Consider the following 25790-nt stretch of genomic DNA (forward strand, 5'->3'; position numbering starts at 1 on the left):
GTGTAGAGTATAGAGTGTAGGGTATAGAGTGTAGGGTATAGAGTGTAGGGTATAGAGTGTAGGGTTTAGAGTGTAGAGTGTAGGGTATAGAGTGAAGGGTATAGAGTGTAGGGTATAGAGTGAAGAGTGTAGGGTATAGAGTGTATGGCATAGAGTGTAGGGTATAGAGTGTAGGGTATAGAATGTAGGGTATAGAGTGTAGAGTGTAGGGTATAGAGTGTAGGGTATAGAGTGTACGGTATAGAGTGTAGGGTATAGAGTGTAGGGTATAGAGTGTAGAGTGTAGGGTATAGAGTGTAGGGTATAGAGGGTAGGGTATAGAGTGTATGGAATAGAGTGTAGAGTGTAGGGTATAATGTGTAGGGTATAGAGTGTATGGTATAGAGTGTAGGGTATAGAGTGTATGGTATAGAGTGTAGGGTATAGAGTGTAGAGTGTAGGGTATAGAGTGTAGGGTATAGAGTATAGAGTGTAGGGTATAGAGTGTAGGGTATAGAGTGCAGAGTGTATGGATTCGAGTGTAGGGTATAGAGTGTAGAGTGTAGGGTATAGAGTGTAGGGTATAGAGTATAGAGAGTAGGGTATAGAGTGTAGGGTATAGAGTGTAGGGTATAGAGTGTAGAGTGTAGGGTATAGAGTGTAGGGTATAGAGTGTATGGTATACAGTGTAGAGTGTAGAGTGTATGGAATAGAGTGTAGAGTGTAGGGTATAATGTGTAGGGTATAGAGTGTATGGTATAGAGTGTAGGGTATAGAGTGTATGGTATAGAGTGTAGGGTATAGAGTGTAGAGTGTAGGGTATAGAGTGTAGGGTATAGAGTATAGAGTGTAGGGTATAGAGTGTAGGGTATAGAGTGTAGAGTGTATGGATTCGAGTGTAGGGTATAGAGTGTAGAGTGTAGGGTATAGAGTGTAGGGTATAGAGGGTAGGGTATAGAGTGTATGGAATAGAGTGTAGAGTGTAGGGTATAATGTGTAGGGTATAGAGTGTATGGTATAGAGTGTAGGGTATAGAGTGTATGGTATAGAGTGTAGGGTATAGAGTGTAGAGTGTAGGGTATAGAGTGTAGGGTATAGAGTATAGAGTGTAGGGTATAGAGTGTAGGGTATAGAGTGTAGAGTGTATGGATTCGAGTGTAGGGTATAGAGTGTAGAGTGTAGGGTATAGAGTGTAGGGTATAGAGTATAGAGAGTAGGGTATAGAGTGTAGGGTATAGAGTGTAGGGTATAGAGTGTAGAGTGTAGGGTATAGAGTGTAGGGTATAGAGTGTATGGTATACAGTGTAGAGTGTAGAGTGTAGGGTATAGAGTGTATAGTGTAGGGTATAGAGTGTAGGGTCTAGAGAGTAGGGTATAGAGTGTATTGTATAGAGTGTAGGGTATAGAGTGCAGAGTGTAGGTTATAGAGTGTAGGGTATAAAGTGTAGGGTGTAGGGTACAGAGTGTAGGGTATAGAGTGTAGGGTATAGAGTGTAGGGTATAGAGTGTAGAGTGTAGAGTGTAGGGTATAGAGTGTAGGGAATAGAGTGTAGGGTATAGAGTGTAGAGTGTAGGGTATAGAGTGTAGGGTATAGAGTGTAAAGTGTAGAGTGTAGGGTATAAAGTGTAGACTGTAGGGTATAGAGTGTAGGGCATAGAGCGTAGGGTGTAGGGTATAGAGTGTAGGGTATAGCGTGTAGGGTGTAGAGTGTATGGTATAGAGTGTATGGTATAGAGTGTAGGGTGTAGAGTGTAGGGTGTAGAGTGTAGGGTATAGAGTGTAGGGTATAGAGTGTAGAGTATAGAGTGTAGGGTATAGAGTGTAGAGTGTAGAGTGTAGGGTATAGAGTGTAGGGTATAGAGTGTAGGGTATAGAGTGTAGAGTGTAGGGTATAGAGTGTAGGGTTTAGAGTGTATGGAATAGAGTGTAGGGTATAGAGTGTAGACTGTAGGGTATAGAGTGTAGGGTATAGAGCGTAGGGTGTAGGGTATAGAGTGTAGGGTGTAAAGTGTAGGGTATAGAGTGTAGAGTGTAGGGATTAGAGTGTAGGGTATAGAGTGTAGGGTATAGAGTGTATGGTATAGAGTGTACGGTGTATAGTGTAGGGTATAGAGTGTAGGGTATAGAGTGTAGAGTGTAGGGTACAGAGTGTAGGGTATAGAGTGTAGGGTATAGAGTGTAGGGTATAGAGTGTATGGTATAGAGTGTAGGGTATAGAGTGTAGGGTATAGAGTGTAGAGTGTAGGGTATAGAGTGTATGGTATAGAGTGTAGGGTATAGAGTGTAGGGTATAGAGTGTATGGTATAGAGTGTAGTGTATAAAGTGTAGAGTGTAGGGTATAGAGTGTAGGGTATAGAGTGTAGGGAATGGAGTGTAGGGTATAGAGTGTAGAGTGTAGGGTATAGAGTGTAGGGCATAGAGTATAGAGTGTAGGGTATAGAGTGTAGGGTATAGAGTGTAGAGTGTATGGATTCGAGTGTAGGGTATAGAGTGTAGGGTATAGAGTGTAGAGTATAGAGTTTAGAGAGTAGGGTATAGAGTGTAGGGTATAGAGTGTAGAGTGTAGGGTATAGAGTGTAGGGTATAGAGTATAGAGAGTAGGGTATAGAGTGTAGGGTATAGAGTGTAGGGTATAGAGTGTAGAGTGTAGGGTATAGAGTGTAGGGTATAGAGTGTATGGTATACAGTGTAGAGTGTAGAGTGTAGGGTATAGAGTGTATAGTGTAGGGTATAGAGTGTAGGGTCTAGAGAGTAGGGTATAGAGTGTATTGTATAGAGTGTAGGGTAGAAGGACTGACAGGGAGAAGGACTTGGGGATCCTAGTTAATGATAATCTTACCTGGAGCAGCCAGTGCCAGGCAGCAGCTGCCAAGGCAAACAGGATCATGGGGTGCATTAAAAGAGGTCTGGATACACATGATGAGAGCATTATACTGCCTCTGTACAAATCCCTAGTTAGACCGCACATGGAGTACTGTGTCCAGTTTTGGGCACCGGTGCTCAGGAAGGATATAATGGAACTAGAGAGAGTACAAAGGAGGGCAACAAAATTAATAAAGGGGATGGGAGAACTACAATACCCAGATAGATTAGCGAAATTAGGATTATTTAGTCTAGAAAAAAGACGACTGAGGGGCGATCTAATAACCATGTATAAGTATATAAGGGGACAATACAAATATCTCGCTGAGGATCTGTTTATACCAAGGAAGGTGACGGGCACAAGGGGGCATTCTTTGCGTCTGGAGGAGAGAAGGTTTTTCCACCAACATAGAAGAGGATTCTTTACTGTTAGGGCAGTGAGAATCTGGAATTGCTTGCCTGAGGAGGTGGTGATGGCGAACTCAGTCGAGGGGTTCAAGAGAGGCCTGGATGTCTTCCTGGAGCAGAACAATATTGTATCATACAATTATTAGGTTCTGTAGAAGGACGTAGATCTGGGTATTTATTATGATGGAATATAGGCTGAACTGGATGGACAAATGTCTTTTTTCGGCCTTACTAACTATGTTACTATGTTACTATGTTACTAGGGTATAGAGTGCAGAGTGTAGGTTATAGAGTGTAGGGTATAAAGTGTAGGGTGTAGGGTACAGAGTGTAGGGTATAGAGTGTAGGGTATAGAGTGTAGGGTATAGAGTGTAGAGTGTAGAGTGTAGGGTATAGAGTGTAGGGAATAGAGTGTAGGGTATAGAGTGTAGAGTGTAGGGTATAGAGTGTAGGGTATAGAGTGTAAAGTGTAGAGTGTAGGGTATAAAGTGTAGACTGTAGGGTATAGATTGTAGGGCATAGAGCGTAGGGTGTAGGGTATAGAGTGTAGGGTATAGAGTGTAGGGTGTAGAGTGTATGGTATAGAGTGTATGGTATAGAGTGTAGGGTGTAGAGTGTAGGGTGTAGAGTGTAGGGTATAGAGTGTAGGGTATAGAGTGTAGAGTATAGAGTGTAGGGTATAGAGTGTAGAGTGTAGAGTGTAGGGTATAGAGTGTAGGGTATAGAGTGTAGGGTATAGAGTGTAGAGTGTAGGGTATAGAGTGTAGGGTATAGAGTGTAAAGTGTAGAGTGTAGGGTATAGAGTGTAGAGTGTAGGGTATAGAGTGTAGGGTATAGAGTGTATGGAATAGAGTGTAGGGTATAGAGTGTAGACTGTAGGGTATAGAGTGTAGGGTATAGAGCGTAGGGTGTAGGGTATAGAGTGTAGGGTGTAAAGTGTAGGGTATAGAGTGTAGAGTGTAGGGATTAGAGTGTAGGGTATAGAGTGTAGGGTATAGAGTGTATGGTATAGAGTGTACGGTGTAGAGTGTAGGGTATAGAGTGTAGGGTATAGAGTGTAGAGTGTAGGGTACAGAGTGTAGGGTATAGAGTGTAGGGTATGGAGTGTAGAGTGTAGGGTATAGAGTGTATGGTATAGAGTGTAGGGTATAGAGCGTAGAGTGTAGGGTATAGAGTGTAGGGTATAGAGTGTAGGGTATAGAGTGAAGGGTATAGAGTGTAGGGTATAGAGTGTAGAGTGTAGGGTATAGAGTGTAGAGTGTAGGGTATAGAGTGTAGGGTATAGAGTGTAGGGTATAGAGTGTAGGGTATAGAGTGAAGAGTGTAGGGTATAGAGTGTATGATATAGAGTGTAGGGTATAGAGTGAAGGGTATAGAGTGTAGAGTGTAGGGATTCGAGTGTAGGGTATAGAGTGTAGTGTGTAGGGTATAGAGTGTAGGGTATAGAGTATAAAGTGTAGGGTATAGAGTGTAGGTTATAGAGGGCACGGTATAGAGTGCATGGAATAGAGTGTAGAGTGTGGGGTATAAATTGTAGTGTATAGAGTGTATTGTATAGAGTGTAGGGTATAGAGTGTAGGGTATAGAGTATAGGGTATAGAGTGTAGGGTATAGAGTGTAGAGTGTAGGGTATAGAGTGTAGGGTATAGAGTGTAGGCTATAGAGTGTAGGGTGTATGGATTCGAGTGTAGAGTATAGAGTGTAGTGTGTAGGGTATAGAGTGTAGGGTATAGAGTGTAGGGTATAGAGTGTATGGAATAGAGTGTAGAGTGTAGAGTGTAGGGTATAAAGTGTAGGGTATAGAGTGTAGGGTATAGAGTGTAGATTGTAGGGTATAGAGTGTAGGGTATAGAGTGTAGGGTATAGAGTGTAGAGTATAGAGTGTAGAGTGTAGGGTATAGAGTGTAGGGTATAGAGTGTAGGGTATAGAGTGTAGGATATAGAGTGTAGGGTTTAGAGTGTAGAGTGTAGGGTATAGAGTGAAGGGTATAGAGTGTAGGGTGTAGAGTGTAGGGTATAGAGTGTATGGCATAGAGAGTAGGGTATAGAGTGTAGGGTATAGAGTGTAGGGTATAGAGTGTAGAGTGTAGGGTATAGAGTGTAGAGTGTAGGGTATAGAGTGTAGGGTATAGAGTGTAGGGTATAAAGTGTAGGGTATAGAGTATAGAGTGTAGGGTATAGAGTGTATGGAATAGAGTGTAGGGTATAAAGTGTAGGGTATAGAGTGTAGGGTATAGAGTGTAGATTGTAGGGTATAGAGTGTAGGGTATAGAGTGTAGGGTATAGAGTGTAGGGTATAGAGTGTATGGTATAGAGTGTAGAGTATAGAGTGTAGGGTATAGAGTGTAGGGTATAGAGTGTAGGGTATAGAGTGTAGGGTGTAGAGTGTAGGGTATAGAGTGAAGGGTATAGAGTGTAGGGTATAGAGTGAAGAGTGTAGGGTATAGAGTGTATGGCATAGAGTGTAGGGTATAGAGTGTAGGGTATAGAATGTAGGGTATAGAGTGTAGAGTGTAGGGTATAGAGTGTAGGGTATAAAGTGTACGGTATAAAGTGTAGGGTATAGAGTGTAGAGTGTAGGGTATAGAGTGTAGAGTGTAGGGTATAGAGTGTAGGGTATAGAGTGTAGGGTATAGAGTGTATGGAATAGAGTGTAGAGTGTAGGGTATAATGTGTAGGGTATAGAGTGTATGGTATAGAGTGTAGGGTATAGAGTGTATGGTATAGAGTGTAGGGTATAGAGTGTAGAGTGTAGGGTATAGAGTGTAGGGTATAGAGTATAGAGTGTAGGGTATAGAGTGTAGGGTATAGAGTGTAGAGTGTATGGATTCGAGTGTAGGGTATAGAGTGTAGAGTGTAGGGTATAGAGTGTAGGGTATAGAGTATAGAGAGTAGGGTATAGAGTGTAGGGTATAGAGTGCAGGGTATAGAGTGTAGAGTGTAGGGTATAGAGTGTAGGGTATAGAGTGTATGGTATACAGTGTAGAGTGTAGAGTGTAGGGTATAGAGTGTATAGTGTAGGGTATAGAGTGTAGGGTCTAGAGAGTAGGGTATAGAGTGTATTGTATAGAGTGTAGGGTATAGAGTGCAGAGTGTAGGTTATAGAGTGTAGGGTATAAAGTGTAGGGTGTAGGGTACAGAGTGTAGGGTATAGAGTGTAGGGTATAGAGTGTAGGGTATAGAGTGTAGAGTGTAGAGTGTAGGGTATAGAGTGTAGGGAATAGAGTGTAGGGTATAGAGTGTAGAGTGTAGGGTATAGAGTGTAGGGTATAGAGTGTAAAGTGTAGAGTGTAGGGTATAAAGTGTAGACTGTAGGGTATAGAGTGTAGGGCATAGAGCGTAGGGTGTAGGTTATAGAGTGTAGGGTATAGAGTGTAGGGTGTAGAGTGTATGGTATAGAGTGTATGGTATAGAGTGTAGGGTGTAGAGTGTAGGGTGTAGAGTGTAGGGTATAGAGTGTAGGGTATAGAGTGTAGAGTGTAGGGTATAGAGTGTAGGGTATAGAGTGTAAAGTGTAGAGTGTAGGGTATAGAGTGTAGAGTGTAGGGTATAGAGTGTAGGGTATAGAGTGTATGGAATAGAGTGTAGGGTATAGAGTGTAGACTGTAGGGTATAGAGTGTAGGGTATAGAGCGTAGGGTGTAGGGTATAGAGTGTAGGGTGTAAAGTGTAGGGTATAGAGTGTAGAGTGTAGGGATTAGAGTGTAGGGTATAGAGTGTAGGGTATAGAGTGTATGGTATAGAGTGTACGGTGTAGAGTGTAGGGTATAGAGTGTAGGGTATAGAGTGTAGAGTGTAGGGTACAGAGTGTAGGGTATAGAGTGTAGGGTATGGAGTGTAGAGTGTAGGGTATAGAGTGTATGGTATAGAGTGTAGGGTATAGAGCGTAGAGTGTAGGGTATAGAGTGTAGGGTATAGAGTGTAGGGTATAGAGTGAAGGGTATAGAGTGTAGGGTATAGAGTGTAGAGTGTAGGGTATAGAGTGTAGAGTGTAGGGTATAGAGTGTAGGGTATAGAGTGTAGGGTATAGAGTGTAGGGTATAGAGTGAAGAGTGTAGGGTATAGAGTGTATGGTATAGAGTGTAGGGTATAGAGTGAAGGGTATAGAGTGTAGAGTGTAGGGATTCGAGTGTAGGGTATAGAGTGTAGTGTGTAGGGTATAGAGTGTAGGGTATAGAGTATAAAGTGTAGGGTATAGAGTGTAGGTTATAGAAGGCACGGTATAGAGTGCATGGAATAGAGTGTAGAGTGTGGGGTATAAATTGTAGTGTATAGAGTGTATTGTATAGAGTGTAGGGTATAGAGTGTAGGGTATAGAGTATAGGGTATAGAGTGTAGGGTATAGAGTGTAGAGTGTAGGGTATAGAGTGTAGGGTATAGAGTGTAGGGTGTATGGATTCGAGTGTAGGGTATAAAGTGTAGAGTGTAGGGTATAGAGTGTAGTGTATAGAGTATAGAGTGTAGGGTATAGAGTGTACGGTATAGAGTGTAGAGTGTAGGGTATAGAGTGTAGGGTATAGAGTTTTTGTTATAGAGTGTAGGGTATAGAGTGTAGAGTGTAGGGTATAGAGTGTAGAGTGTAGGGTATAGAGTGTAGAGTGTAGGGTATAGAGTGTAGGGAATAGAATGTAGGGTATAGAGTGTATGGAATAGAGTGTAGAGTGTAGGTTATAAAGTGTAGGGTATAGAGTGCATGGTATAGAGTGTATGGTATAGAGTGTAGGGTATAAAGTGTAGAGTGTAGGATATTGAGTGTAGGGTATAGGGTATAGAGTGTAGGGTATAGAGTGTAGGGTATAGAGTGTATGGAATAGAGTGTAGAGTGTAGGTTATAAAGTGTAGGGTATAGAGTGTAGAGTATAGAGTGTATGGTATAGAGTGTAGGGTATAAAGTGTAGAGTGTAGGGTATAGAGTGTAGGGTGTAGGGTATAGAGTGTAGGATATAGAGTGTAGGGTATAGAGTGTAGGGTATAGAGTGTAGGGTATAGAGTTTATGTTATATAGTGTAGGGTATAGAGTGTAGATTGTAGGGTATAGAGTGTAGAGTATAGAGTGTAGGGTATAGAGTGTATGGTATAGAGTGTAGAGTGTAGGGTATAGAGTGTAGAGTGTAGGGTATAGAGTGTAAAGTGTAGGGTATAGAGTGTAAAGTGTAGGGTAAAGAGTGTAGGGTATAGAGTATAAAGTGTAGGGTATAGAGTGTAGGTTATAGAGGGCACGGTATAGAGTGCATGGAATTGAGTGTAGAGTGTGGGGTATAAATTGTAGTGTATAGAGTGTATTGTATAGAGTGTAGGGTATAGAGTGTAGGGTATAGAGTATAGGGTATAGAGTGTAGGGTATAGAGTGTAGAGTGTAGGGTATAGAGTGTAGGGTATAGAGTGTAGGCTATAGAGTGTAGGGTGTATGGATTCGAGTGTAGAGTATAGAGTGTAGTGTGTAGGGTATAGAGTGTAGGGTATAGAGTGTAGGGTATAGAGTGTATGGAATAGAGTGTAGAGTGTAGAGTGTAGGGTATAAAGTGTAGGGTATAGAGTGTAGAGTATAGAGTGTAGAGTGTAGGGTATAGAGTGTAGGGTATAGAGTGTAGGGTATAGAGTGTAGGATATAGAGTGTAGGGTATAGAGTGTAGGGTATAGAGTGTAGAGTATAGAGTGTAGAGTGTAGGGTATAGAGTGTAGGGTATAGAGTGTAGGGTATAGAGTGTAGGATATAGAGTGTAGGGTTTAGAGTGTAGAGTGTAGGGTATAGAGTGAAGGGTATAGAGTGTAGGGTGTAGAGTGTAGGGTATAGAGTGTATGGCATAGAGTGTAGGGTATAGAGTGTAGGGTATAGAGTGTAGGGTATAGAGTGTAGAGTGTAGGCTATAGAGTGTAGAGTGTAGGGTATAGAGTGTAGGGTATAGAGTGTAGGGTATAAAGTGTAGGGTATAGAGTATAGAGTGTAGGGTATAGAGTGTATGGAATAGAGTGTAGGGTATAAAGTGTAGGGTATAGAGTGTAGGGTATAGAGTGTAGATTGTAGGGTATAGAGTGTAGGGTATAGAGTGTAGGGTATAGAGTGTAGGGTATAGAGTGTATGGTATAGAGTGTAGAGTATAGAGTGTAGGGTATAGAGTGTAGGGTATAGAGTGTAGGGTATAGAGTGTAGGGTTTAGAGTGTAGAGTGTAGGGTATAGAGTGAAGGGTATAGAGTGTAGGGTATAGAGTGAAGAGTGTAGGGTATAGAGTGTATGGCATAGAGTGTAGGGTATAGAGTGTAGGGTATAGAATGTAGGGTATAGAGTGTAGAGTGTAGGGTATAGAGTGTAGGGTATAGAGTGTACGGTATAGAGTGTAGGGTATAGAGTGTAGAGTGTAGGGTATAGAGTGTAGAGTGTAGGGTATAGAGTGTAGGGTATAGAGGGTAGGGTATAGAGTGTATGGAATAGAGTGTAGAGTGTAGGGTATAATGTGTAGGGTATAGAGTGTATGGTATAGAGTGTAGGGTATAGAGTGTATGGTATAGAGTGTAGGGTATAGAGTGTAGAGTGTAGGGTATAGAGTGTAGGGTATAGAGTATAGAGTGTAGGGTATAGAGTGTAGGGTATAGAGTGTAGAGTGTATGGATTCGAGTGTAGGGTATAGAGTGTAGAGTGTAGGGTATAGAGTGTAGGGTATAGAGTATAGAGAGTAGGGTATAGAGTGTAGGGTATAGAGTGTAGGGTATAGAGTGTAGAGTGTAGGGTATAGAGTGTAGGGTATAGAGTGTATGGTATACAGTGTAGAGTGTAGAGTGTAGGGTATAGAGTGTATAGTGTAGGGTATAGAGTGTAGGGTCTAGAGAGTAGGGTATAGAGTGTATTGTATAGAGTGTAGGGTATAGAGTGCAGAGTGTAGGTTATAGAGTGTAGGGTATAAAGTGTAGGGTGTAGGGTACAGAGTGTAGGGTATAGAGTGTAGGGTATAGAGTGTAGGGTATAGAGTGTGGAGTGTAGAGTGTAGGGTATAGAGTGTAGGGAATAGAGTGTAGGGTATAGAGTGTAGAGTGTAGGGTATAGAGTGTAGGGTATAGAGTGTAAAGTGTAGAGTGTAGGGTATAAAGTGTAGACTGTAGGGTATAGAGTGTAGGGCATAGAGCGTAGGGTGTAGGTTATAGAGTGTAGGGTATAGAGTGTAGGGTGTAGAGTGTATGGTATAGAGTGTATGGTATAGAGTGTAGGGTGTAGAGTGTAGGGTGTAGAGTGTAGGGTATAGAGTGTAGGGTATAGAGTGTAGAGTGTAGGGTATAGAGTGTAGGGTATAGAGTGTAGAGTGTAGGGTATAGAGTGTAGAGTGTAGGGTATAGAGTGTAGGGTATAGAGTGTATGGAATAGAGTGTAGGGTATAGAGTGTAGACTGTAGGGTATAGAGTGTAGGGTATAGAGCGTAGGGTGTAGGGTATAGAGTGTAGGGTGTAAAGTGTAGGGTATAGAGTGTAGAGTGTAGGGATTAGAGTGTAGGGTATAGAGTGTAGGGTATAGAGTGTATGGTATAGAGTGTACGGTGTAGAGTGTAGGGTATAGAGTGTAGGGTATAGAGTGTAGAGTGTAGGGTACAGAGTGTAGGGTATAGAGTGTAGGGTATGGAGTGTAGAGTGTAGGGTATAGAGTGTATGGTATAGAGTGTAGGGTATAGAGCGTAGAGTGTAGGGTATAGAGTGTAGGGTATAGAGTGTAGGGTATAGAGTGAAGGGTATAGAGTGTAGAGTGTAGGGTATAGAGTGTAGAGTGTAGGGTATAGAGTGTAGGGTATAGAGTGTAGGGTATAGAGTGTAGGGTATAGAGTGAAGAGTGTAGGGTATAGAGTGTATGGTATAGAGTGTAGGGTATAGAGTGAAGGGTATAGAGTGTAGAGTGTAGGGATTCGAGTGTAGGGTATAGAGTGTAGTGTGTAGGGTATAGAGTGTAGGGTATAGAGTATAAAGTGTAGGGTATAGAGTGTAGGTTATAGAAGGCACGGTATAGAGTGCATGGAATAGAGTGTAGAGTGTGGGGTATAAATTGTAGTGTATAGAGTGTATTGTATAGAGTGTAGGGTATAGAGTGTAGGGTATAGAGTATAGGGTATAGAGTGTAGGGTATAGAGTGTAGAGTGTAGGGTATAGAGTGTAGGGTATAGAGTGTAGGCTATAGAGTGTAGGGTGTATGGATTCGAGTGTAGGGTATAAAGTGTAGAGTGTAGGGTATAGAGTGTAGTGTATAGAGTATAGAGTGTAGGGTATAGAGTGTACGGTATAGAGTGTAGAGTGTAGGGTATAGAGTGTAGGGTATAGAGTTTTTGTTATAGAGTGTAGGGTATAGAGTGTAGAGTGTAGGGTATAGAGTGTAGAGTGTAGGGTATAGAGTGTAGAGTGTAGGGTATAGAGTGTAGGGAATAGAATGTAGGGTATAGAGTGTATGGAATAGAGTGTAGAGTGTAGGTTATAAAGTGTAGGGTATAGAGTGCATGGTATAGAGTGTATGGTATAGAGTGTAGGGTATAAAGTGTAGAGTGTAGGATATTGAGTGTAGGGTATAGGGTATAGAGTGTAGGGTATAGAGTGTAGGGTATAGAGTGTATGGAATAGAGTGTAGAGTGTAGGTTATAAAGTGTAGGGTATAGAGTGTAGAGTATAGAGTGTATGGTATAGAGTGTAGGGTATAAAGTGTAGAGTGTAGGGTATAGAGTGTTTGGTGTAGGGTATAGAGTGTAGGATATAGAGTGTAGGGTATAGAGTGTAGGGTATAGAGTGTAGGGTATAGAATGTAGGGTATAGAGTGTAGAGTGTAGGGTATAGAGTGTAGGGTATAGAGTGTACGGTATAGAGTGTAGGGTATAGAGTGTAGAGTGTAGGGTATAGAGTGTAGAGTGTAGGGTATAGAGTGTAGGGTATAGAGGGTAGGGTATAGAGTGTATGGAATAGAGTGTAGAGTGTAGGGTATAATGTGTAGGGTATAGAGTGTATGGTATAGAGTGTAGGGTATAGAGTGTATGGTATAGAGTGTAGGGTATAGAGTGTAGAGTGTAGGGTATAGAGTGTAGGGTATAGAGTATAGAGTGTAGGGTATAGAGTGTAGGGTATAGAGTGTAGAGTGTATGGATTCGAGTGTAGGGTATAGAGTGTAGAGTGTAGGGTATAGAGTGTAGGGTATAGAGTATAGAGAGTAGGGTATAGAGTGTAGGGTATAGAGTGTAGAGTGTAGGGTATAGAGTGTAGGGTATAGAGTGTATGGTATACAGTGTAGAGTGTAGAGTGTAGGGTATAGAGTGTATAGTGTAGGGTATAGAGTGTAGGGTCTAGAGAGTAGGGTATAGAGTGTATTGTATAGAGTGTAGGGTATAGAGTGCAGAGTGTAGGTTATAGAGTGTAGGGTATAAAGTGTAGGGTGTAGGGTACAGAGTGTAGGGTATAGAGTGTAGGGTATAGAGTGTAGGGTATAGAGTGTAGAGTGTAGAGTGTAGGGTATAGAGTGTAGGGAATAGAGTGTAGGGTATAGAGTGTAGAGTGTAGGGTATAGAGTGTAGGGTATAGAGTGTAAAGTGTAGAGTGTAGGGTATAAAGTGTAGACTGTAGGGTATAGAGTGTAGGGCATAGAGCGTAGGGTGTAGGTTATAGAGTGTAGGGTATAGAGTGTAGGGTGTAGAGTGTATGGTATAGAGTGTATGGTATAGAGTGTAGGGTGTAGAGTGTAGGGTGTAGAGTGTAGGGTATAGAGTGTAGGGTATAGAGTGTAGAGTGTAGGGTATAGAGTGTAGGGTATAGAGTGTAAAGTGTAGAGTGTAGGGTATAGAGTGTAGAGTGTAGGGTATAGAGTGTAGGGTATAGAGTGTATGGAATAGAGTGTAGGGTATAGAGTGTAGACTGTAGGGTATAGAGTGTAGGGTATAGAGCGTAGGGTGTAGGGTATAGAGTGTAGGGTGTAAAGTGTAGGGTATAGAGTGTAGAGTGTAGGGATTAGAGTGTAGGGTATAGAGTGTAGGGTATAGAGTGTATGGTATAGAGTGTACGGTGTAGAGTGTAGGGTATAGAGTGTAGGGTATAGAGTGTAGAGTGTAGGGTACAGAGTGTAGGGTATAGAGTGTAGGGTATGGAGTGTAGAGTGTAGGGTATAGAGTGTATGGTATAGAGTGTAGGGTATAGAGCGTAGAGTGTAGGGTATAGAGTGTAGGGTATAGAGTGTAGGGTATATAGTGAAGGGTATAGAGTGTAGGGTATAGAGTGTAGAGTGTAGGGTATAGAGTGTAGAGTGTAGGGTATAGAGTGTAGGGTATAGAGTGTAGGGTATAGAGTGTAGGGTATAGAGTGAAGAGTGTAGGGTATAGAGTGTATGGTATAGAGTGTAGGGTATAGAGTGAAGGGTATAGAGTGTAGAGTGTAGGGATTCGAGTGTAGGGTATAGAGTGTAGTGTGTAGGGTATAGAGTGTAGGGTATAGAGTATAAAGTGTAGGGTATAGAGTGTAGGTTATAGAAGGCACGGTATAGAGTGCATGGAATAGAGTGTAGAGTGTGGGGTATAAATTGTAGTGTATAGAGTGTATTGTATAGAGTGTAGGGTATAGAGTGTAGGGTATAGAGTATAGGGTATAGTGTGTAGGGTATAGAGTGTAGAGTGTAGGGTATAGAGTGTAGGGTATAGAGTGTAGGCTATAGAGTGTAGGGTGTATGGATTCGAGTGTAGGGTATAAAGTGTAGAGTGTAGGGTATAGAGTGTAGTGTATAGAGTATAGAGTGTAGGGTATAGAGTGTACGGTATAGAGTGTAGAGTGTAGGGTATAGAGTGTAGGGTATAGAGTTTTTGTTATAGAGTGTAGGGTATAGAGTGTAGAGTGTAGGGTATAGAGTGTAGAGTGTAGGGTATAGAGTGTAGAGTGTAGGGTATAGAGTGTAGGGAATAGAATGTAGGGTATAGAGTGTATGAAATAGAGTGTAGAGTGTAGGTTATAAAGTGTAGGGTATAGAGTGCATGGTATAGAGTGTATGGTATAGAGTGTAGGGTATAAAGTGTAGAGTGTAGGATATTGAGTGTAGGGTATAGGGTATAGAGTGTAGGGTATAGAGTGTAGGGTATAGAGTGTATGGAATAGAGTGTAGAGTGTAGGTTATAAAGTGTAGGGTATAGAGTGTAGAGTATAGAGTGTATGGTATAGAGTGTAGGGTATAAAGTGTAGAGTGTAGGGTATAGAGTGTAGGGTGTAGGGTATAGAGTGTAGGATATAGAGTGTAGGGTATAGAGTGTAGGGTATAGAGTGTAGGGTATAGAGTTTATGTTATATAGTGTAGGGTATAGAGTGTAGATTGTAGGGTATAGAGTGTAGAGTATAGAGTGTAGGGTATAGAGTGTATGGTATAGAGTGTAGAGTGTAGGGTATAGAGTGTAGAGTGTAGGGTATAGAGTGTAAAGTGTAGGGTATAGAGTGTAAAGTGTAGGGTAAAGAGTGTAGGGTATACATAGTAACATAGTAACATAGTTAGTAAGGCCGAAAAAAGACATTTGTCCATCCAGTTCAGCCTATATTCCATCATAATAAATTCCCAGATCTACGTCCTTCTACAGAACCTAATAATTGTATGATACAATATTGTTCTGCTCCAGGAAGACATCCAGGCCTCTCTTGAACCCCTCGACTGAGTTCGCCATCACCACCTCCTCAGGCAAGCAATTCCAGATTCTCACTGCCCTAACAGTAAAGAATCCTCTTCTATGTTGGTGGAAAAACCTTCTCTCCTCCAGACGCAAAGAATGCCCCCTTGTGCCCGTCACCTTCCTTGGTATAAACAGATCCTCAGCGAGATATTTGTATTGTCCCCTTATATACTTATACATGGTTATTAGATCGCCCCTCAGTCGTCTTTTTTCTAGACTAAATAATCCTAATTTCGCTAATCTATCTGGGTATTGTAGTTCTCCCATCCCCTTTATTAATTTTGTTGCCCTCCTTTGTACTCTCTCTAGTTCCATTATATCCTTCCTGAGCACCGGTGCCCAAAACTGGACACAGTACTCCATGTGCGGTCTAACTAGGGATTTGTACAGAGGCAGTATAATGCTCTCATCATGTGTATCCAGACCTCTTTTAATGCACCCCATGATCCTGTTTGCCTTGGCAGCTGCTGCCTGGCACTGGCTGCTCCAGGTAAGTTTATCATTAACTAGGATCCCCAAGTCCTTCTCCCTGTCAGATTTACCCAGTGGTTTCCCGTTCAGTGTGTAATGGTGATATTGATTCCCTCTTCCCATGTGTATAACCTTACATTTATCATTGTTAAACCTCATCTGCCACCTTTCAGCCCAAGTTTCCAACTTATCCAGATCCATCTGTAGCAGAATACTATCTTCTCTTGTATTAACTGCTTTACATAGTTTTGTATCATCTGCAAATATCGATATTTTACTGTGTAAACCTTCTACCAGATCATTAATGAATATGTTGAAGAGAACAGGTCCCAATACTGACCCCTGCGGTACCCCACTGGTCACAGCGACCCAGTTAGAGACTATACCATTTATAACCACCCTCTGCTTTCTATCACTAAGCCAGTTACTAACCCATTTACACACATTTTCCCCCAGACCAAGCATTCTCATTTTGTGTACCAACCTCTTGTGCGGCACGGTATCAAACGCTTTGGAAAAATCGAGATATACCACGTCCAATGACTCACCGTGGTCCAGTCTATAGCTTACCTCTTCATAAAAACTGATTAGATTGGTTTGACAGGAGCGATTTCTCATAAACCCATGCTGATATGGAGTTAAACAGTTATTCTCATTGAGATAATCCAGAATAACATCCCTCAGAAACCCTTCAAATATTTTACCAACAATAGAGGTTAGACTTACTGGCCTATAATTTCCAGGTTCACTTTTAGAGCCCTTTTTGAATATTGGCACCACATTTGCTATGCGCCAGTCCTGCGGAACAGACCCTGTCGCTATAGAGTCACTAAAAATAAGAAATAATGGTTTATCTATTACATTACTTAGTTCTCTTAGTACTCGTGGGTGTATGCCATCCGGACCCGGAGATTTATCTATTTTAATCTTATTTAGCCGGTTTCGCACCTCTTCTTGGGTTAGATTGGTGACCCTTAATATAGGGTTTTCATTGTTTCTTGGGATTTCAACTAGCATTTCATTTTCCACCGTGAATACCGTGGAGAAGAAGGTGTTTAATATGTTAGCTTTTTCCTCGTCATCTACAACCATTCTTTCCTCACTATTTTTTAAGGGGCCTACATTTTCAGTTTTTATTCTTTTACTATTGATATAGTTGAAGAACAGTTTGGGATTAGTTTTACTCTCCTTAGCAATGTGCTTCTCTGTTTCCTTTTTGGCAGCTTTAATTAGTTTTTTAGATAAAGTATTTTTCTTCCTATAGTTTTTTAGAGCTTCAATGGTGCCATCCTGCTTTAGTAGTGCAAATGCTTTCTTTTTACTGTTAATTGCCTGTCTTACTTCTTTGTTTAGCCACATTGGGTTTTTCCTATTTCTAGTCCTTTTATTCCCACAAGGTATAAACCGCTTACACTGCCTATTTAGGATGTTCTTAAACATTTCCCATTTATTATCTGTATTCTCATTTCTGAGGTATATTGTCCCAGTTTACCAGATTAAGGGCATCTCTAAGCTGTTCAAACTTTGCCTTCCTAAAGTTCAATGTTTTTGTGACTCCCTGACAAGTCCCCCTAGTGAAAGACAGGTGAAACTGCACAATATTGTGGTCGCTATTTCCTAAATGCCCAACCACCTGCAGATTTGTTATTCTGTCAGGTCTATTAGATAGTATTAGGTCTAAAAGTGCTGCTCCTCTGGTTGGATTCTGCACCAATTGTGAAAGATAATTTTCTTGGTTATTAGCAGAAACCTGTTGCCTTTATGGGTTTCACAGGTTTCTGTTTCCCAGTTAATATCCGGGTAGTTAAAGTCCCCCATAACCAGGACCTCATTATGGGTTGCAGCTTCATCTATCTGCTTTAGAAGTAGACTTTCCATGCTTTCTGTTATATTTGGGGGTTTGTAACAGACCCCAATGAGAATTTTGTTACCATTTTTCCCTCCATGAATTTCAACCCATATGGACTCGACATCCTCATTCCCTTCGCTAATATCCTCCCTTAAAGTGGACTTTAGACAAGATCCTTGCAGATTGTCGGTAGGTCCTTCCTTGCCGTGTCATTGGTGCCAACATGTATCAGAAGAAATGGGTGGACGTCCTTGGAGCTGAAGAGCTTTGGTATCCTATCGGTCACATCCTTGATCATCGCACCTGGAAGGCAGCATACTTCTCTTGCAGTTATGTCCGGTCTGCAGATGGCTGCTTCGGTGCCTCTCAGTAGTGAGTCTCCCACCACCACCACTCTTCGTTGCTTCTTGGCTGTACTTTTTGCTGTCACTTGTTGCTGTGTGCCCTTTTCTTTTTTGCTTGCTGGTATTGCTTCATTCTTAGGTGTGCCATCTTCATCCTCTACAAAGATTTGATATCGGTTCTTCAGTTGTGTGGTTGGTGATTTCTCCATGGTCTTCTTGCTTCTTTTGGTCACATGCTTCCACTCATCTGCTTTTGGAGGTTCTCTGACACTTTTTGCACCTTCTGTGACCAGTAGAGATGCTTCTGTTCTGTCTAGAAAGTCTTCATTCTCTTTGATGAGTTTCAAAGTTGCTATTCTTTCTTCCAGACCCCGCACCTTTTCTTCTAAAAGGGCCACTAGTCTACACTTCTGACAGGTGAAATTGGATTCTTCTTCTGGTCGATCTGTGAACATGTAGCACATGCTGCAGCTCACCATGTAGGTTGTCACATCTGCCATGTTGCTCCTAGATCCTGCTGACTTGCTGTGTGTTTTCCTTCTTGTGTAATCTACTCAGCCAAGCTCTCTTGCAATAATGTCCTACAGGCAAAAAGGCCGTAAGGCGCGCGGTTTGGTGATGCTTTCGAAGCAGCTGGTCCCGGCTGTACCCAACGATCTTCTAGCTTAGGGAGACTTCGCTTCTCCCAGAAGGCACCTGGAATATGCAAATTAGCCTCCTGAAGCTTGAATCCCTGGTTTGGTGATGCTTTCGAAGCAGCTGGTCCCGGCTGTACCCAACGATCTTCTAGCTTAGGGAGACTTCGCTTCTCCCAGAAGGCACCTGGAATATGCAAATTAGCCTCCTGAAGCTTGAATCCCTGGTTTGGTGATGCTTTCGAAGCAGCTGGTCCCGGCTGTACCCAACGATCTTCTAGCTTAGGGAGACTTCGCTTCTCCCTGAAGGCACCTGGAATATGCAAATTAGCCTCCTGAAGCTTGAATCCCTGGTTTGGTGATGCTTTCGAAGCAGCTGGTCCCGGCTGTACCCAACGATCTTCTAGCTTAGGGAGACTTCGCTTCTCCCAGAAGGCACCTGGAATATGCAAATTAGCCTCCCGAAGCTTGAATCCCTGGTTTGGTGATGCTTTCGAAGCAGCTGGTCCCGGCTGTACCCAACGATCTTCTAGCTTAGGGAGACTTCGCTTCTCCCAGAAGGCACCTGGAATATGCAAATTAGCCTCCTGAAGCTTGAATCCCTGGTTTGAGTATAAAGGGTATATATATGGGTATAGAGTATAAAGTGTAGGGTATAGAGTGTAGGTTATAGAGGGCACGGTATAGAGTGCATGGAATAGAGTGTAGAGTGTGGGGTATAAATTGTAGTGTATAGAGTGTATTGTATAGAGTGTAGGGTATAGAGTGTAGGGTATAGAGTATAGGGTATAGAGTGTAGGGTATAGAGTGTAGAGTGTAGGGTATAGAGTGTAGGGTATAGAGTGTAGGCTATAGAGTGTAGGGTGTATGGATTCGAGTGTAGAGTATAGAGTGTAGTGTGTAGGGTATAGAGTGTAGGGTATAGAGTGTAGGGTATAGAGTGTATGGAATAGAGTGTAGAGTGTAGAGTGTAGGGTATAAAGTGTAGGGTATAGAGTGTAGGGTATAGAGTGTAGATTGTAGGGTATAGAGTGTAGGGTATAGAGTGTAGGGTATAGAGTGTAGAGTATAGAGTGTAGAGTGTAGGGTATAGAGTGTAGGGTATAGAGTGTAGGGTATAGAGTGTAGGATATAGAGTGTAGGGTTTAGAGTGTAGAGTGTAGGGTATAGAGTGAAAGGTATAGAGTGTAGGGTGTAGAGTGTAGGGTATAGAGTGTATGGCATAGAGTGTAGGGTATAGAGTGTAGGGTATAGAGTGTAGGGTATAGAGTGTAGAGTGTAGGGTATAGAGTGTAGAGTGTAGGGTATAGAGTGTAGGGTATAGAGTGTAGGGTATAAAGTGTAGGGTATAGAGTATAGAGTGTAGGGTATAGAGTGTATGGAATAGAGTGTAGGGTATAAAGTGTAGGGTATAGAGTGTAGGGTATAGAGTGTAGATTGTAGGGTATAGAGTGTAGGGTATAGAGTGTAGGGTATAGAGTGTATGGTATAGAGTGTAGAGTATAGAGTGTAGGGTATAGAGTGTAGGGTATAGAGTGTAGGGTATAGAGTGTAGGGTTTAGAGTGTAGAGTGTAGGGTATAGAGTGAAGGGTATAGAGTGTAGGGTATAGAGTGAAGAGTGTAGGGTATAGAGTGTATGGCATAGAGTGTAGGGTATAGAGTGTAGGGTATAGAATGTAGGGTATAGAGTGTAGAGTGTAGGGTATAGAGTGTAGGGTATAGAGTGTACGGTATAGAGTGTAGGGTATAGAGTGTAGGGTATAGAGTGTAGAGTGTAGGGTATAGAGTGTAGGGTATAGAGGGTAGGGTATAGAGTGTATGGAATAGAGTGTAGAGTGTAGGGTATAATGTGTAGGGTATAGAGTGTATGGTATAGAGTGTAGGGTATAGAGTGTATGGTATAGAGTGTAGGGTATAGAGTGTAGAGTGTAGGGTATAGAGTGTAGGGTATAGAGTATAGAGTGTAGGGTATAGAGTGTAGGGTATAGAGTGCAGAGTGTATGGATTCGAGTGTAGGGTATAGAGTGTAGAGTGTAGGGTATAGAGTGTAGGGTATAGAGTATAGAGAGTAGGGTATAGAGTGTAGGGTATAGAGTGTAGGGTATAGAGTGTAGAGTGTAGGGTATAGAGTGTAGGGTATAGAGTGTATGGTATACAGTGTAGAGTGTAGAGTGTATGGAATAGAGTGTAGAGTGTAGGGTATAATGTGTAGGGTATAGAGTGTATGGTATAGAGTGTAGGGTATAGAGTGTATGGTATAGAGTGTAGGGTATAGAGTGTAGAGTGTAGGGTATAGAGTGTAGGGTATAGAGTATAGAGTGTAGGGTATAGAGTGTAGGGTATAGAGTGTAGAGTGTATGGATTCGAGTGTAGGGTATAGAGTGTAGAGTGTAGGGTATAGAGTGTAGGGTATAGAGGGTAGGGTATAGAGTGTATGGAATAGAGTGTAGAGTGTAGGGTATAATGTGTAGGGTATAGAGTGTATGGTATAGAGTGTAGGGTATAGAGTGTATGGTATAGAGTGTAGGGTATAGAGTGTAGAGTGTAGGGTATAGAGTGTAGGGTATAGAGTATAGAGTGTAGGGTATAGAGTGTAGGGTATAGAGTGTAGAGTGTATGGATTCGAGTGTAGGGTATAGAGTGTAGAGTGTAGGGTATAGAGTGTAGGGTATAGAGTATAGAGAGTAGGGTATAGAGTGTAGGGTATAGAGTGTAGGGTATAGAGTGTAGAGTGTAGGGTATAGAGTGTAGGGTATAGAGTGTATGGTATACAGTGTAGAGTGTAGAGTGTAGGGTATAGAGTGTATAGTGTAGGGTATAGAGTGTAGGGTCTAGAGAGTAGGGTATAGAGTGTATTGTATAGAGTGTAGGGTATAGAGTGCAGAGTGTAGGTTATAGAGTGTAGGGTATAAAGTGTAGGGTGTAGGGTACAGAGTGTAGGGTATAGAGTGTAGGGTATAGAGTGTAGGGTATAGAGTGTAGAGTGTAGAGTGTAGGGTATAGAGTGTAGGGAATAGAGTGTAGGGTATAGAGTGTAGAGTGTAGGGTATAGAGTGTAGGGTATAGAGTGTAAAGTGTAGAGTGTAGGGTATAAAGTGTAGACTGTAGGGTATAGAGTGTAGGGCATAGAGCGTAGGGTGTAGGGTATAGAGTGTAGGGTATAGCGTGTAGGGTGTAGAGTGTATGGTATAGAGTGTATGGTATAGAGTGTAGGGTGTAGAGTGTAGGGTGTAGAGTGTAGGGTATAGAGTGTAGGGTATAGAGTGTAGAGTATAGAGTGTAGGGTATAGAGTGTAGAGTGTAGAGTGTAGGGTATAGAGTGTAGGGTATAGAGTGTAGGGTATAGAGTGTAGAGTGTAGGGTATAGAGTGTAGGGTTTAGAGTGTATGGAATAGAGTGTAGGGTATAGAGTGTAGACTGTAGGGTATAGAGTGTAGGGTATAGAGCGTAGGGTGTAGGGTATAGAGTGTAGGGTGTAAAGTGTAGGGTATAGAGTGTAGAGTGTAGGGATTAGAGTGTAGGGTATAGAGTGTAGGGTATAGAGTGTATGGTATAGAGTGTACGGTGTATAGTGTAGGGTATAGAGTGTAGGGTATAGAGTGTAGAGTGTAGGGTACAGAGTGTAGGGTATAGAGTGTAGGGTATAGAGTGTAGGGTATAGAGTGTATGGTATAGAGTGTAGGGTATAGAGTGTAGGGTATAGAGTGTAGAGTGTAGGGTATAGAGTGTATGGTATAGAGTGTAGGGTATAGAGTGTAGGGTATAGAGTGTATGGTATAGAGTGTAGTGTATAAAGTGTAGAGTGTAGGGTATAGAGTGTAGGGTATAGAGTGTAGGGAATGGAGTGTAGGGTATAGAGTGTAGAGTGTAGGGTATAGAGTGTAGGGCATAGAGTATAGAGTGTAGGGTATAGAGTGTAGGGTATAGAGTGTAGAGTGTATGGATTCGAGTGTAGGGTATAGAGTGTAGGGTATAGAGTGTAGAGTATAGAGTTTAGAGAGTAGGGTATAGAGTGTAGGGTATAGAGTGTAGAGTGTAGGGTATAGAGTGTAGGGTATAGAGTATAGAGAGTAGGGTATAGAGTGTAGGGTATAGAGTGTAGGGTATAGAGTGTAGAGTGTAGGGTATAGAGTGTAGGGTATAGATTGTATGGTATACAGTGTAGAGTGTAGAGTGTAGGGTATAGAGTGTATAGTGTAGGGTATAGAGTGTAGGGTCTAGAGAGTAGGGTATAGAGTGTATTGTATAGAGTGTAGGGTAGAAGGACTGACAGGGAGAAGGACTTGGGGATCCTAGTTAATGATAATCTTACCTGGAGCAGCCAGTGCCAGGCAGCAGCTGCCAAGGCAAACAGGATCATGGGGTGCATTAAAAGAGGTCTGGATACACATGATGAGAGCATTATACTGCCTCTGTACAAATCCCTAGTTAGACCGCACATGGAGTACTGTGTCCAGTTTTGGGCACCGGTGCTCAGGAAGGATATAATGGAACTAGAGAGAGTACAAAGGAGGGCAACAAAATTAATAAAGGGGATGGGAGAACTACAATACCCAGATAGATTAGCGAAATTAGGATTATTTAGTCTAGAAAAAAGACGACTGAGGGGCGATCTAATAACCATGTATAAGTATATAAGGGGACAATACAAATATCTCGCTGAGGATCTGTTTATACCAAGGAAGGTGACGGGCACAAGGGGGCATTCTTTGCGTCTGGAGGAGAGAAGGTTTTTCCACCAACATAGAAGAGGATTCTTTACTGTTAGGGCAGTGAGAATCTGGAATTGCTTGCCTGAGGAGGTGGTGATGGCGAACTCAGTCGAGGGGTTCAAGAGAGGCCTGGATGTCTTCCTGGAGCAGAACAATATTGTATCATACAATTATTAGGTTCTGTAGAAGGACGTAGATCTGGGTATTTATTATGATGGAATATAGGCTGAACTGGATGGACAAATGTCTTTTTTCGGCCTTACTAACTATGTTACTATGTTACTATGTTACTAGGGTATAGAGTGCAGAGTGTAGGTTATAGAGTGTAGGGTATAAAGTGTAGGGTGTAGGGTACAGAGTGTAGGGTATAGAGTGTAGGGTATAGAGTGTAGGGTATAGAGTGTAGAGTGTAGAGTGTAGGGTATAGAGTGTAGGGAATAGAGTGTAGGGTATAGAGTGTAGAGTGTAGGGTATAGAGTGTAGGGTATAGAGTGTAAAGTGTAGAGTGTAGGGTATAAAGTGTAGACTGTAGGGTATAGATTGTAGGGCATAGAGCGTAGGGTGTAGGGTATAGAGTGTAGGGTATAGAGTGTAGGGTGTAGAGTGTATGGTATAGAGTGTATGGTATAGAGTGTAGGGTGTAGAGTGTAGGGTGTAGAGTGTAGGGTATAGAGTGTAGGGTATAGAGTGTAGAGTATAGAGTGTAGGGTATAGAGTGTAGAGTGTAGAGTGTAGGGTATAGAGTGTAGGGTATAGAGTGTAGGGTATAGAGTGTAGAGTGTAGGGTATAGAGTGTAGGGTATAGAGTGTAAAGTGTAGAGTGTAGGGTATAGAGTGTAGAGTGTAGGGTATAGAGTGTAGGGTATAGAGTGTATGGAATAGAGTGTAGGGTATAGAGTGTAGACTGTAGGGTATAGAGTGTAGGGTATAGAGCGTAGGGTGTAGGGTATAGAGTGTAGGGTGTAAAGTGTAGGGTATAGAGTGTAGAGTGTAGGGATTAGAGTGTAGGGTATAGAGTGTAGGGTATAGAGTGTATGGTATAGAGTGTACGGTGTAGAGTGTAGGGTATAGAGTGTAGGGTATAGAGTGTAGAGTGTAGGGTACAGAGTGTAGGGTATAGAGTGTAGGGTATGGAGTGTAGAGTGTAGGGTATAGAGTGTATGGTATAGAGTGTAGGGTATAGAGCGTAGAGTGTAGGGTATAGAGTGTAGGGTATAGAGTGTAGGGTATAGAGTGAAGGGTATAGAGTGTAGGGTATAGAGTGTAGAGTGTAGGGTATAGAGTGTAGAGTGTAGGGTATAGAGTGTAGGGTATAGAGTGTAGGGTATAGAGTGTAGGGTATAGAGTGAAGAGTGTAGGGTATAGAGTGTATGATATAGAGTGTAGGGTATAGAGTGAAGGGTATAGAGTGTAGAGTGTAGGGATTCGAGTGTAGGGTATAGAGTGTAGTGTGTAGGGTATAGAGTGTAGGGTATAGAGTATAAAGTGTAGGGTATAGAGTGTAGGTTATAGAGGGCACGGTATAGAGTGCATGGAATAGAGTGTAGAGTGTGGGGTATAAATTGTAGTGTATAGAGTGTATTGTATAGAGTGTAGGGTATAGAGTGTAGGGTATAGAGTATAGGGTATAGAGTGTAGGGTATAGAGTGTAGAGTGTAGGGTATAGAGTGTAGGGTATAGAGTGTAGGCTATAGAGTGTAGGGTGTATGGATTCGAGTGTAGAGTATAGAGTGTAGTGTGTAGGGTATAGAGTGTAGGGTATAGAGTGTAGGGTATAGAGTGTATGGAATAGAGTGTAGAGTGTAGAGTGTAGGGTATAAAGTGTAGGGTATAGAGTGTAGGGTATAGAGTGTAGATTGTAGGGTATAGAGTGTAGGGTATAGAGTGTAGGGTATAGAGTGTAGAGTATAGAGTGTAGAGTGTAGGGTATAGAGTGTAGGGTATAGAGTGTAGGGTATAGAGTGTAGGATATAGAGTGTAGGGTTTAGAGTGTAGAGTGTAGGGTATAGAGTGAAGGGTATAGAGTGTAGGGTGTAGAGTGTAGGGTATAGAGTGTATGGCATAGAGAGTAGGGTATAGAGTGTAGGGTATAGAGTGTAGGGTATAGAGTGTAGAGTGTAGGGTATAGAGTGTAGAGTGTAGGGTATAGAGTGTAGGGTATAGAGTGTAGGGTATAAAGTGTAGGGTATAGAGTATAGAGTGTAGGGTATAGAGTGTATGGAATAGAGTGTAGGGTATAAAGTGTAGGGTATAGAGTGTAGGGTATAGAGTGTAGATTGTAGGGTATAGAGTGTAGGGTATAGAGTGTAGGGTATAGAGTGTAGGGTATAGAGTGTATGGTATAGAGTGTAGAGTATAGAGTGTAGGGTATAGAGTGTAGGGTATAGAGTGTAGGGTATAGAGTGTAGGGTGTAGAGTGTAGGGTATAGAGTGAAGGGTATAGAGTGTAGGGTATAGAGTGAAGAGTGTAGGGTATAGAGTGTATGGCATAGAGTGTAGGGTATAGAGTGTAGGGTATAGAATGTAGGGTATAGAGTGTAGAGTGTAGGGTATAGAGTGTAGGGTATAAAGTGTACGGTATAAAGTGTAGGGTATAGAGTGTAGAGTGTAGGGTATAGAGTGTAGAGTGTAGGGTATAGAGTGTAGGGTATAGAGTGTAGGGTATAGAGTGTATGGAATAGAGTGTAGAGTGTAGGGTATAATGTGTAGGGTATAGAGTGTATGGTATAGAGTGTAGGGTATAGAGTGTATGGTATAGAGTGTAGGGTATAGAGTGTAGAGTGTAGGGTATAGAGTGTAGGGTATAGAGTATAGAGTGTAGGGTATAGAGTGTAGGGTATAGAGTGTAGAGTGTATGGATTCGAGTGTAGGGTATAGAGTGT

The sequence above is a fragment of the Ranitomeya imitator genome, chromosome 10 (assembly GCF_032444005.1).
Source record: "Ranitomeya imitator isolate aRanImi1 chromosome 10, aRanImi1.pri, whole genome shotgun sequence".
Lineage (NCBI taxonomy): Eukaryota > Metazoa > Chordata > Amphibia > Anura > Dendrobatidae > Ranitomeya > Ranitomeya imitator.